Below are 13066 nucleotides of genomic sequence, written 5' to 3'. Positions count from 1 at the left end.
ACTTTGCACAGTGCCTGGCACATAGTAAGCATTTTAAAAATCCTTTTTAACTTAACAGAGTTGACACTTTATGGTGGGGGGGGGGGGGCCAGAATGCTGGAGAAATGTGCTAAGAGTAATAGATAATTCAGATCTGGTCCTAATCTGCATTAATTTGCACTTTGACCTTATACAAGGTACTCCCTTTCTCTGGGCCTGTGTTTTCATGTATAAAATGGGGATGGGGCAGCTAGGTGACACAGGGAGAGAGCAAGACCTGGAGTAAAGGTCCAAATCTGGCTTCACACAGTACCTAGCTATGTGACCCTGGACAAGTCACTTGTCCCCAAGTCATAACTCCCCATTTGCCTGTCCCTTGGCCTTCTGTCTTAGAATTCATCTAGGAAAGAAAGTAAGGATTTTTAAAAATTAAATAAATAAAATGAGAATAATACCTTCTGTGTGTGTGTATATGTATATATATATATATATATATTACAGTAATATAGTGAAACTCAAATGAGAATGCCTGTGTGCTTTGAAGAATACAGCTCTTTGAAGGTCTATATATGATGAATAATACAATTAATTTATATAAAAGCTGTTCAATTGTAATTTGTTGTCAATAAACCAGCCAAACCCATTAGTATTCTTTTTCTTCCTTATTTAATATTTTTCTGATTTGTTTTATTTTTTAATTTATCCTCTCCTACCATATGAGGTTTCTCTTGTACCAGACAATCACCTCCAATATGCCAGAAGAAAATGAATCCTTATTTGACACTAAGCTTTTACCTAGTATTTGTTTCTTAATTTCGCTCTCCTTTGGTTCTTTAAAATAACATTAAACAAATAATAACTTAGTATAATAACTTAGCATGCTTTATCCTTTGGATCACGGTATGACTTCCAAACAGCTGTGGCAGCTAATAAAGGTACCCATTTAGATATAATGAAATGGAGACATAAATTAAATTATGTTCCTGAGATCACACAGCCTTGAGTCAGTATCAAGGCAGGGGAATCTTCTGATTATTCCTCAGACACTGATGATGATGACTACTTAACACCAAGTATTTTGGGATATCACTTACTGGAAAAGCCTGTTACAAACTAAATTTGAATGGCAGTTAGTATTTCAGTTAGAGGAAGCAAAATAATTCCAAGATCTCAAAAGTAATTTTCAAATTCCTCTAAACCTCCTGATTCCCAAGAGTTCCATCATGCTCCCTAAGTATCCCATTAGGCATCAGTTTCCTTATCTAAAAAATAAGCAAACTGGACTAGTTGGTCAAGGACTCTTTCACTACTATAACTATGATTCAAGGAGTACTGAAATTGATTGGATAAAAAATATCAGACTGAACTAAATATAGCCCATCATCTTTCCCTCAAAATCAGGCTTGTTTAAGATTTGAGCTTGCTGTATATGATGAGATTAAAAAAACACACACACACACATCTATCCTTTTTTTCCTTTCAAGAGATCTCATTTTAAGGGTATTGTGTATATCTGAAAGTAGGCTCAAAGCCCAGGAAGATGGAAGTTCCGTACCATTTCTGACACATATTGACCCTGTGCCTATGGACAAATCACATAATCTCTGAATGTTCTAGGCCAACAATTCTCTAATTTTTTGGTCTCCAGACTCCTATAAACTTTTTTTTCCTCCCCCCCACTTCCCCTTTTTAAAAAAGCCATTTCCTTCTATTTTAGTATCAATTCTCAGATAGAAGAGTTCAAATCTAGCCTCAGATATTTCCTAGTTGTGTGACCCTGGGCAAATCACTTAAACCCCATTGCCTAGCCCTTACCACTAATTAGAACCACTAAATGGAATCAATAATTAGTATTGCTTATAAGGCAGAGAGGAAGGGAGGAGGGGAGAAGGGGAAGGGGGCAAGGAGAAAGGGAGGAAGAAAATGATGACTTTCCATGGAGTTGAAACCAAACCTGAGCCTTTGATGGAAAATTGAATTACCTTTAAAAGTTCTGAGCCCTTAGTAAAGGAAAACCCTTAGAAGGAATTTACAGCCCCACCTTCAATCAAAGGGGAGAAGCAATTGATGGAGTTAAGGATCAAAAACTGAGTCAATCAGAGAATAGTGATTAAATTTCAGGTGATGTCTTTATTCTCCCGGAGACAGGATATTCAGTACCCACCTCCAGCCTCAGAATGAGACACACATTTGGACATGGCCAACAGGAGGATTCCTTTTGCTTGATTATGTATATTTATTGGAAGGGTTTTTTGGTTGTCTTTGTTTTTGTTTTTCCAGAATGGGGGGGGGGGGGAGCAGGGAGTGAAAGGGAGAAAAAGAAATGTGTAATTTTAAGAAAAGAAATTTCTAAAAAGAAAACTCTAAAGAATCTATAAACTTCAAAGCTCTCAATTGAACCGAGGACTAATGCCATCTGAAAGTATTAAGCCCGAACACTTGATATTCTCTTGATATTCTTTTTTTTGCCAATTCCATATAATAAATTTCCACATGAATTTTCCGAAGTTATATGACCTAAATTGTCTCCCTCTTTTCCTTCCCCACTCCCAGAGCTGGGAAGCAATTCAATCTGAGTTAAATATATATTACCACCCAAAAATTAACTTGATATTCTTCTGGAAGGAACAACAGAGCCTTCTTCCTTCCCCCTGCCCCACCAAACCCTTTTTGTCTTGGTAGCAACTCTAAACAGAAGAGCACTAAGCTAGGCAGTCAGGGGTAACAGTAGGAAGTATCTGAGGACATATTTGAACCCAGGACCTTAGACTCCAGGCCTAGCACTCTATACATTCTGCCACCACAACAGTGCCTTCTAAAAGATTAGAATCTAGGCAAATGTTCTGGGCGTAACTGTTCTGAGCTGTTACATTGGACTCAAGAAATGATTCTCTCTATCCAATTGGACACTATTAAATAATGTTTCTCTTGGGGAAAAGATAAATGAAGCAGCAGACTGGACACAGTAACACCAGTCAGAAGACATTTGTAGTAATACATGCATGAAATGCTGCCAGTTTCCTCTATATCCTGTAGATAACTTGTTTATCCATACTTGTTTGCACGTTGTTGTTTCTTTAAGCCCTCACCTTCCCTCTTAGAATCGCTACCAAGTATCCATTCCAAGGCAGAAGAATGGTAAAGGCTGGGCAACTGGGGTTAAGTGACTTGCCCAGGATTACTTGAGGCAAAGCATCTCAATTCAAATTTGAACCCAGTACCTCCCATCTCCAGGTGCGGCTCTCCATCCTTAACCGCTTAGTTGCCCATCCCCCATTAGATTGTGAGCTCCTCTAGGGCAGGGACTGGCTGCTTTTCATTGTATCCTCTGTGTTAATTAAGTAGGTGCTTAATAAATGTTTATTACCTAATTCAGGACTCTACTGGTAAGCTGTGGAAATAGTATTGTCACACCTTTAAGAAAAATGAGGAAAGATAAGACAAGGCCATTGAAAGAAAAAATGAATGAATGAATGAATGAATGAATGAAAGAAAGAAAAAGCATTTTTAAAAGTTTTAGAGCATTTATTTTTTACTGTGGGCCAGGTCCTTTGCTAAGCGCTAGGAATACATATAAAAAATTGTAAGACACTTCCTGGCCTCAGGAGTTTATACTGTTTCCTACTGAGAAAAGATATCCTAAATAGGGAATGAATAGAGGTTGGTGTTACTCTGGGAAGTTTTAGGGATGGTCAATGGAATCACAGGATGATAGACTCCTGACCATTCTAAGAATGCTTTTATTGATTTGATTACTATTCCCAGGGCTTCCTTTGAATGGAAAATGAGGGCAGGGGTCCTACAGCTTGGCCGGAAGATGACCAGGTGCTGCCTGGTGGATCTGGCTGTAAACTCTCACCTATAAACAGAGCAAGGTGCCAGAGTAGGAAGTAGAAAATTAGGTTGGAAACAGGGTGGGGGGCAACTAGTTTCTCAGAGGATAGAGAACCAGACCTGGAGATGGGAAGTCCTGGATTCAAATGTGACCCCTCAGACACTTCCTAGTTCTGTGACCCTGGACAAGTCACTTAGCCCCAGTTTGCCTAGCACTTGCTGATCTTCTGTCTTAGAACTCAACATCAATTTTTGAGGCTAAAAAAAAAAGCAGAGTGGGAAAAAGACATATCCAAGAGTCACTTCTGGAAAAGAAATGATGGTCAGGCTCTTGTCATGACTTTAATGTAGAAAATAAAGAAGGAAGATAAAAAATTAAGTCTCCAAATCTGGCTTGGAGGAATGGTGGTGCCACTGACCATGATGGAGAAAACTGATGGAAATGGGTAATAGAAAGGAATCACTCTTAAAGGAGGAGATAATAGCTTCCATTTTTATAGGTCAGATTTTAATTGTTAACAGGCCATCTAAGAGATTTTCTGTCTACAACTGAATAGGACAGATGCAGAGGCAGGAGATGTCCAGGGGAGTAAAGAATTTACAGGTAGAAATTCATGGCTAAATTCAATTCAACAAACATCTACTGAGTTCCTCTGATATGAGAGGCCCTAGGGAAAATACTTGAATACATCACGGAGGATTTTTTGTCTCCTCAGTGTTGTTATCCCTGCATTAACTGAGATCACAACTCCTCTGGTTTGTCAAGGGAGTATCTGTGGCTGAAAAGCATTTATCACTTTGCCATCAGCCTAGCAATGGGCATTTTAGCTTAGCCAGGCTGCTTTTTAAACCTCACACAATAGCCATCTCTGGATCTGTCCTTAAAGCCCTAGAGGCTTAGACCATCTTGTCAAAGTGCTGGCACAGTGTTTAGGAATACAGGATCACCTCTCTGTCGTGATGAGACTGCAGAGAATGATTAGTAGAAGTGATACAGAGATAAAAGAAAAGATAGAATCCTTGTCATTATCATAGAATCACATATAACTAGACTTCCAATCAAGCCTAAAGGCTCAGAAGGAAATATGATGCCTACATACAGGGATAATGGAGTGTCCTGGACCCCTTTGGCCATTGGGTGAAGCCTTAGTTTACCAACTAAGTTCCCTATAGTCAAAAGCAATGGTTTCTCTGATAGCAATGTATGGCTATGAGAGTTGAATTATAAGGAAAGTTGAGTACCCTGGAATCAATGCTTTCAAATTGTAGTGCTGAAGAAGACTTTTGAGAGTTATTTGGACAACAAGGAGATCAAATCAGTCAGTGCTTAGAGAAATTAACTGACTATTCATTGGAAGGACAAATACTGAAGCTAACACTTAAATTCTTTGGCCACATAATCTAGAAGACAGGATTCATTGGAAAAGACTGATGCTGGGAAAGACTGAAGGCCAAAGGAGAAGGGAATAGCAGAGGATGAGATGGAGAGATACTGTCATGGAAGCAACAAACATGAACCTGGATAGACTTTGGGAGATAGTGGAAGACAGAAGGGCCTGGGGTGCTATGGTCCATGGGGTTACCAAGAGTCAGATATGATTGAACAACTCAACAACAACAACAAATTGTCCTCTTTTCTGATTAATGTTTTTAAAAGGACAAAACAAACTGCTTAGGAATATAATGAAAACTATATGAAATAAGTTACCAAATTTTTTTAAGAAATGGGTTCATGGACCCCAGGGTAAAACCCTCTTGAGATTAAACAGAGAAGCAGCAAGAGGAAGTCAGCTCCTCAATATATCTCTGATTACCAGCCTACCTCCCAAGAGAGTGCTAAAATAGATCTCCTTAGGTGAGATGAGACTTTTCCTCACCCTCTTGGTTTGAGCTGAAATTCCATCTTGCTCTCTGCTAAAGAACTCATTCAGGTTTGTGTTTATTGATCCATTCTAATTCTTATTTCTGTTTGCTTGGATGAAACAATTTACTTGTTATTTCCTTTTTGTTATCATTTTTTTTAACTCTTACCTTCCACCTTAGAATTAATACTGGGTATTGGTTCTAAGGCAGAAGAGCAGTAAGGGCTAGGCAATGGGGGTTAAGTAACTTGCCCAGGGTCACACAGCTGGGAAGTATCTGAGGCTAAATTTGAACCCAGAACTTTGTCTCCAGGCCTTGTTCTCTATCTACTGAGCCACCTAGTTGCCCTCCATTCCTTTTTTTTTTAACCCTTATCTTCTATCTTGGAATACATACTAAATATTGATTCCAAGTCAGAAGAGCAGTAAGGCTAGGCAATTGGGGCTAAATGACTTGCCCAGGGTCACACAGCTAGGAAGTATTTGATATCAGATTTGAACCCACATTCTCTCAACTCCATGTTCTATTCACTGAACTGCCTAGCTGCCTCTGTTACCATTTCTTTTAAGAGTGACCTGAAAAGCAGCCTTGCTTCTAAAATAGACTCATGCCTCTAAAACACCAATATTTGAGAAGGCATATATATATATACATATATATATATATATATATTATAGATAGATGAGGGCAGTATCAATTATCCAGTTACAGCCTTTGTCCTGCTCTCCTCAAGTTAAAATCTCAATCTCCTTTGGAGAGGGACAGGCCAGATTCCAAACAAAGATACCTGTCATGCAATCCAAGGGCCATATCTAACATGGGCACTGTTCCCCCAGAAACCCAGGCAAACTATTATCAGGGAAACTCCCTTGCTCCCTTACATCCTTGTGACTCTGAGCCTAAAAACACCCAATGACCCCTCTAGGGTCCTGAGATGACTATCTTCCTTTGATCATCCTCTAGATTTAAGATGGACAGAGAGTAGCACCCCCAGGCCATACTTCAATCCTATCAGACATCTATCTGTTCCCTAAAACTAAGGAATCTTTATGTCCCCAGGCAGACCCCAGTATGATCACCCCACCTCATGCCTGAGTGACCAACACTCTCTGTTGTAAAAAGTATAAAATCCCCAGAACTGATGTCATCTGGGGGAACAGCCTTTCCATTCATGCTGTCCTCCCAGGAACTGCTCCCCATCTTGCTGTTCCACCTTGCTATCCTCCTGGCCATCCTCAACATTACTCCCTAAATTAATAAATTTCTTTTTGTTTTTAAGCTAAGTTTTGGAGTCTTGCATTCTTGTAAAAGGTATCCTTCCTGAGCCCCAGGGGTACACGTCTGCACCCCATAACAATATCTATTTACATTTGGATAGACCTATATTCCATGAGAACATGTAAATCTTTCGTGTAGGATTATAGATCTAGAAGCTGATGGGAGATGAGAATCCATCTGGCATGATCTTCTCATTTTCAAATGAGGAAACTGGGGTCCAGGAAGAGGTTGTGTATCATCCCAGGTCATACAGGTCCTGTGGGTCAGAGGTGTGATTCGAAGTCAAGTTCTTTAGTTACCAGATCAGTCCTCTTTATATTGGGGAATGAGTAGTCCAGTAATGAAGATTAGAAAAGTATACAAATAGCTGAGAGGAGAACTTAAATGAAGAGGAAACAACACAAAGTGCTACAACATATTCAAGACAAGAAAGATTACTTCTAGAGAAAGCCACACAAGGCTTATCTTCTATTCCCCCAAGAGAATGTAAAGTCCTTCTTTCCAGTCTTTCCAGACAAGCTATCAGTGTCAAATAAGTGAAGTAGACAACTGAATAAAAAAGGAAGGTGTTTTGTTTTGTTTTTTTTAATGGGGAAAGTTTGAAAAACCAAATGAGGAACATAAGCAGAGGAGTTAAGGATAAATCTCATGTTATTGTGATGCAGTGTACCAAGTCAGTAGCAGTCTCTTGATTTCTTGCCTGGCTATAGCAGAGCAGAGCAGACAGAGTGGAAGGAGCTCATTACCAAAGGAAAACCAAGGTCAGAGAGTATTAAGGGGGTGTGTTAGGAGATGCAGTGTCAAAGGCAATCAAGATGTTTTATGGCAAGTTGTAAACATTAAAGTGCCGTCTGAATTAGTCTTAATTATTAATAAATCCAAATTACTCTTCTTACTGTATTCAATTAGGTTAAATTCAACAAACATTCTTTGGGAGCCTTTTATATACAAGGTACTGTGTTGGGCTCTGAGGACACAAAGATAACAATGAGGGATTCCTATCCTCCAGGGGTTTATATTCTACTGGGAGGAATAGAACATGTACCTACAAAGTATATATACATATAAGTAAATTCATAATATATATTGAAAAAAGAGGAGGGGGTGGGGGAGAGAAAAAGGAGAAGAGAGAGAGAAAGAGGAGAGGAAAGGGGAGAAGAGAGGAGAGGAGAGGGGAGGACAAAAGGGAGGAAGGGAGAGAGAGAACATGAATAATTGGAAAGGGATCAGTCAATGAACAACTATCACATGCTTACTATGTACCAGGGATTGTGCTAAGTCCTGGGGATACAAAGAGAGTCAAAAGATAGTCCTTGACTTAGAGGAGTTCACAATCTAATAGGGGAAGCAACATGCAAACAACTGTACAAACTGTACAAATCTATAAACAAGGTAAATTGGAAATGATGAATAGATGGGAAAATACTAGAAGTAAGGATTGGGAAAACTTCGTGAAGGATCACAAAAGGGATTGGGAAAGAGATGGTATTTGAGCTGTTCTTTCAAAGAATCTAGAATCTCCAGGAGTAGAGAGGAGGAAAGGAAGGAAGGGAGACAATTTGGATCTTATAATTTTGAAAAACCTATATTGAAAATAGTTATTATATGTAATTGGGAAAATAAAATGTTAAAAAGAAACCAGAGTCTGTACTACACAGGTGAGAAGGAAATGTATTCCAGAAATATGAATGTTCTTAGATAAAGGCATGGAGGTGAGAGGGAAAATGTGCATAGAAACAGCCAGCAGGCCAATTAGAATGGAATGGATTGTTGTGAAGGGAAGGAATATAAAATAAGACTGGAAAAGTAGATGAGAGCCAGATTGTGGAGTACTTTAAAATAGCAGGTCAAAGATTTGGCATTTTATCTTAGAGGTAATAGGGAGAAACTGAAGACTGAAAATTTTTGAGTAGAGACACAATATGATTTGATTGGTATTTTAGGAATATAAACTTGGCGATTATGATAAGAAGCAATTAGGTGGCTATTATCATAGTGCAGGGAAAAGGTAATAGTGACTTGAACCAGGTTTGCAGCTCTTATTGTTTGTCCTTAGTTTTCTTTCTTCTTTTTTTTTTTGGAGGGGGGGAATATTTTATTTTACCAATCACATGTAATAACAATTATCCACACAAGTTTTCTAAAGTTATATGATTCAAACTGTCTCCCTTCCTCCCTTTCCTCCTCCTTCCTGGAGCTGGCAAGCAATTTGATCTAGGTCATAGATGCATTATCGTGCAAAACATATCTCCATATTGTTCATTTTTTGTAAGAGAATACTCACATTAAAACCAAACCCCAAAATAAAAACCCGAGTATACTGACATGAAAAATTACATGCTTCAATATGCATTTTGACTCCCACAGTTCTTTCTCAGGAGATGTGTAGCACTCTTTGTCATAAATTCCTCAGAATTGTTCTGGGTCATTGTACTGCTGAGCCTATCACAGTTGATCATTCCGCAGCATTGCTTTTTCTGTGTACAGTGTTCTCCTGGTCCTGCTTATTTCACTCTGCATCAGTCCATGAAGGTCTTTCTAGATCTTTCTGAAATCATCCTGTTCATCATTTCTTACAACACAATAGTATTCTATCACTATCATATACCACAATTTATTCAGCCATTCCCCAAATTGATTTGTCTTTCATTTTCTTTTTTTTTTTAACCCTTATCTTCCATCTAGGAATCAATAGGTCTCAGCTAGGTCAGATTTGAACCTAGGACCTCCCATCTCTAGGCCTGGCTCTCAATCCACTGAGCCACCCAGCTACACCCCCCCACCCCACCCTACCTCACTCCCATCCCCATCTTTCATTTTCAAAGGAGGCCAATGACTTCACTGGTGATGTCTTGATTGCGAATGAGCTGGGTTTAAGTGAGGCAGAATTGCACAAAGTCATCAGCCTCACTCTCTTCCAGGATCCCTAAAGTCTAGAGGCAAGACAAAAGTCAGGATGACTGGCAATGGCCAGGAATGCAGTGGATGACCTTGGCATCTTTGATGTCTGGCCAAGCCCCAAATACTCCACAGAGTCTGCTTCAGCTGCCTACATGGCCATTGTTACAAATTGTTCTCATTTGTCTATTCTACCAGGTGAAGTCTTCACATGTAAGCACGCCCCTCACTCACCAATGGGACATGTTGGTTACCCTCAGAGTGGAGTGAAGGTAATGAATGAGAGATTGTATGGAGGTGGAATTGACAAGACCTGACCACTGATGGAATATGGGGGTGAGGGAGAGGGAAGAATCAGAGAGAGCAACAAGATGGTGAAACAAGACAGTTTCTTAAGGATAAAAATTGATTGTTTACTTTGAATTTTAGTGGGGAAATGAGTATTAGAGGATTTGGTGAGAGAGAAGAGAATGTTCACTGCATAGTTTTAGGAGAATTTGAATTGAAGATGTTTAATCAATAAGATTAGATGGCTTATCAGAAGAGATGAGGATGTGATCACAAGCCAAAATGAATACTGAATTTATGAACTGTAGTAACTCCACTGGCATCCACAGGATAACAAGAGACTGGAAGACCTGAATATGTCGAGTAGACCCTTTGTGGAGGATTTACCAGAGGACGTGGATAAATATCCAAGATGAGAATTCATAGGAATTTAAATCTGCAGATCTTTTGAGGGAGCACCCACGTCCAAGCATTTGTAGACGTCAAGGGTGAAATTGTCAGATTCAATCCTATTGAAACAGGAGTCACATTTATAATTCTCTGTGAATTAAAGAAAAAGCTTCATGCCCCTCCACACAAGACCATCAAAGAAAATAAGTGTCATTTTGTATAGAAAATACAAAGGCAAATGTATTAGCCAAAGAAGCAGCTCAACTAATCAGAAATTCCAGCGACCCAGATTTTGGCTCAATATAAGGGAAGCATTTCCTAATTATCAGAGCTATCCAACAATGGAAAGGGATGCCTTATAAGGTAAAAAGCTTCCTATCCCTGGAGATGTTCAAATGGAGACTTTACGATCTCTCAGGAATGGTACAGGAATGGAATCATACTTCTTCCAACTCCAATATTCTAAGATTGGCTTGTTTCTTCTCTCTGAAACTGTTTCCTTGCAGAACTGAGAATCTGGTTTCTTATACAAATTTGCCACTAAATAGGTATGTGACTTTTGGAAAGTCACTTTCCCTCTTTGGGCCTCAGGTTCCATCTCTGTAAAATGAAGGCATTGGATTAGATAACCTCAAAGTTTCTCTCTAACTCTAGTAATAATGGGAAGATTTCTAGTGTGTCACAAAGGACTTTTTTTTTAAACCCTTACTTTCGATCTTAGAATCAATACCAAGTATTGATTACAAGGCAGAAGAGTTGTAAGGACCAGGCAATGGGGGTTAAGTGACAAGCCCAAGGTCATATAGCTAGGAAGTGTCTGAGGCCACATTTGAACCCAGGTCTTCCTGGCTACAGGTCTGTCACTCTATCCATTGAGCTATGTATCTGCTCCTCACAAAGAACTTTTTTAATTATACGCATTGAGAAAATTAGTAGGAAAGAACCCAGCAAAATGACATTCTTTTGAGGATTCCATAATACATGTACATCAGAAGGTGCTTAATGCTCAGTTTCTTCTCTGATGTGAATTACTCAGGATCTGGACAGGATAAGGGTGCATTTGTCTCTTTGTGCATATAAGCATAAGGGCTAATGAGACTTTTAAAAAATATATAACAAATAGCTAGCATTTATATATGGCCTTAAGATTTCCAAAGCACTTTACAGATTTTATCATATTTGATCCTCACAAAACTGTGTGAATTAGGCCCTGTTTTTATTCTCATCTTCCAGATTAGCAAAACCAAGGCAGACAGAGGGTAAGTGACTCACCCAGGGTCACATAGCTAGTTCATGTCCAAGGCCAAATTTGAGCTCAGGTTGTTAGATTCTCACAGTTGGTGATCTAATCAGCTCCCAGAGGTCCAATTATCACCAGATGACTTGAGGTCTTCTGGGTCATTGGTTGCCTTTCCTCTCATTTGTGAGATACTCACTAGACTTGGTGTAGTTTTGTGGCTGGGCTCCTCATATAGCCATGAATCTACATCCAGTCTATTCTCAGCTCCCAGTGCAGACATTGCCACTGAGCACTCTAAGTGATGTTGCTAAGACTCTGATGGGAGAATGGGAAGTCTAATATCCTCTGGGCCTCTGGGAGCTGGAAAAGACCTCCACCATTCAAAGAAGATGGGGAAGGGAGACCTGTTTCAGTCATATGTGACTCTTCATGGCCCCATTTGGCCAAGATACCAGAGTGGTTTGCCATTTCCTTCTCCAGCTTACTTTATACATGAGGAAACTGAGGCAAAGAGGGTTAAGTTCTTATCCAGGGTCACCCAGCTAGTAAACACTCTTTCTCTTGGCTTGCCATTTGCCAGAACTCCCCTGATTCCAGCTGACCTTTCATAAAAGACCCAGTAGGTGTGACAAAATCCCTCCGTGCTCAGTAGACCCACAAATGCTTATTAACTTGTGAAACAGATTGCTATCAACTGGAGTGGAATATACATAACTTCTGTGTGAGGCCTGATTATCACACTGCATTTGCTTTACAATTAAATAAAACCGAGTTATGCCTAATCATTTGCCTTTTGTTAGTGTGGCTGATAAATAGGTTATGTGGTTCCATTATCTTCCTTGTCAAATAAATCTCAGAAAATTTCCTACCAGGCGAGGGGAAAGAACATGTTTTCGTCTAGCAATAGCAGCTCCAATAGGGGCAGAATCGCAGTCTGAGCTGACAACAACAATAACATAGATCCCTTTGGGGAGCCCCTTGATTTAATCAGAATACAGAAATGGGAATGGAAATTCACCATCCTGAACCTGTCCACTGTCAATTTAGGGAAGTTAAACAACATACCAGTTTATACAGTATGTGTGAGAATCAAAACTTGAACCCATAGCTTTTTCTATTTTTAACTCTTTGCTTCTATCTTAGAATATTCTAAAATAGAAGACAGGGATTAAGTGACTTATCCAGGGTCACACACCTAGGAAAAGTCTGAGATCAGATTTGAACCCAGGTCCTCATGATTCCAGGACTGGTGCTCTATCCACTATGCTACCTACCTGCCCTGAACCCATGAGTTCT

This window comes from Monodelphis domestica, chromosome 1 (genome assembly GCF_027887165.1).
Source record: "Monodelphis domestica isolate mMonDom1 chromosome 1, mMonDom1.pri, whole genome shotgun sequence".
Lineage (NCBI taxonomy): Eukaryota > Metazoa > Chordata > Mammalia > Didelphimorphia > Didelphidae > Monodelphis > Monodelphis domestica.
Note: the sequence above shows the minus strand (reverse complement) of the source record.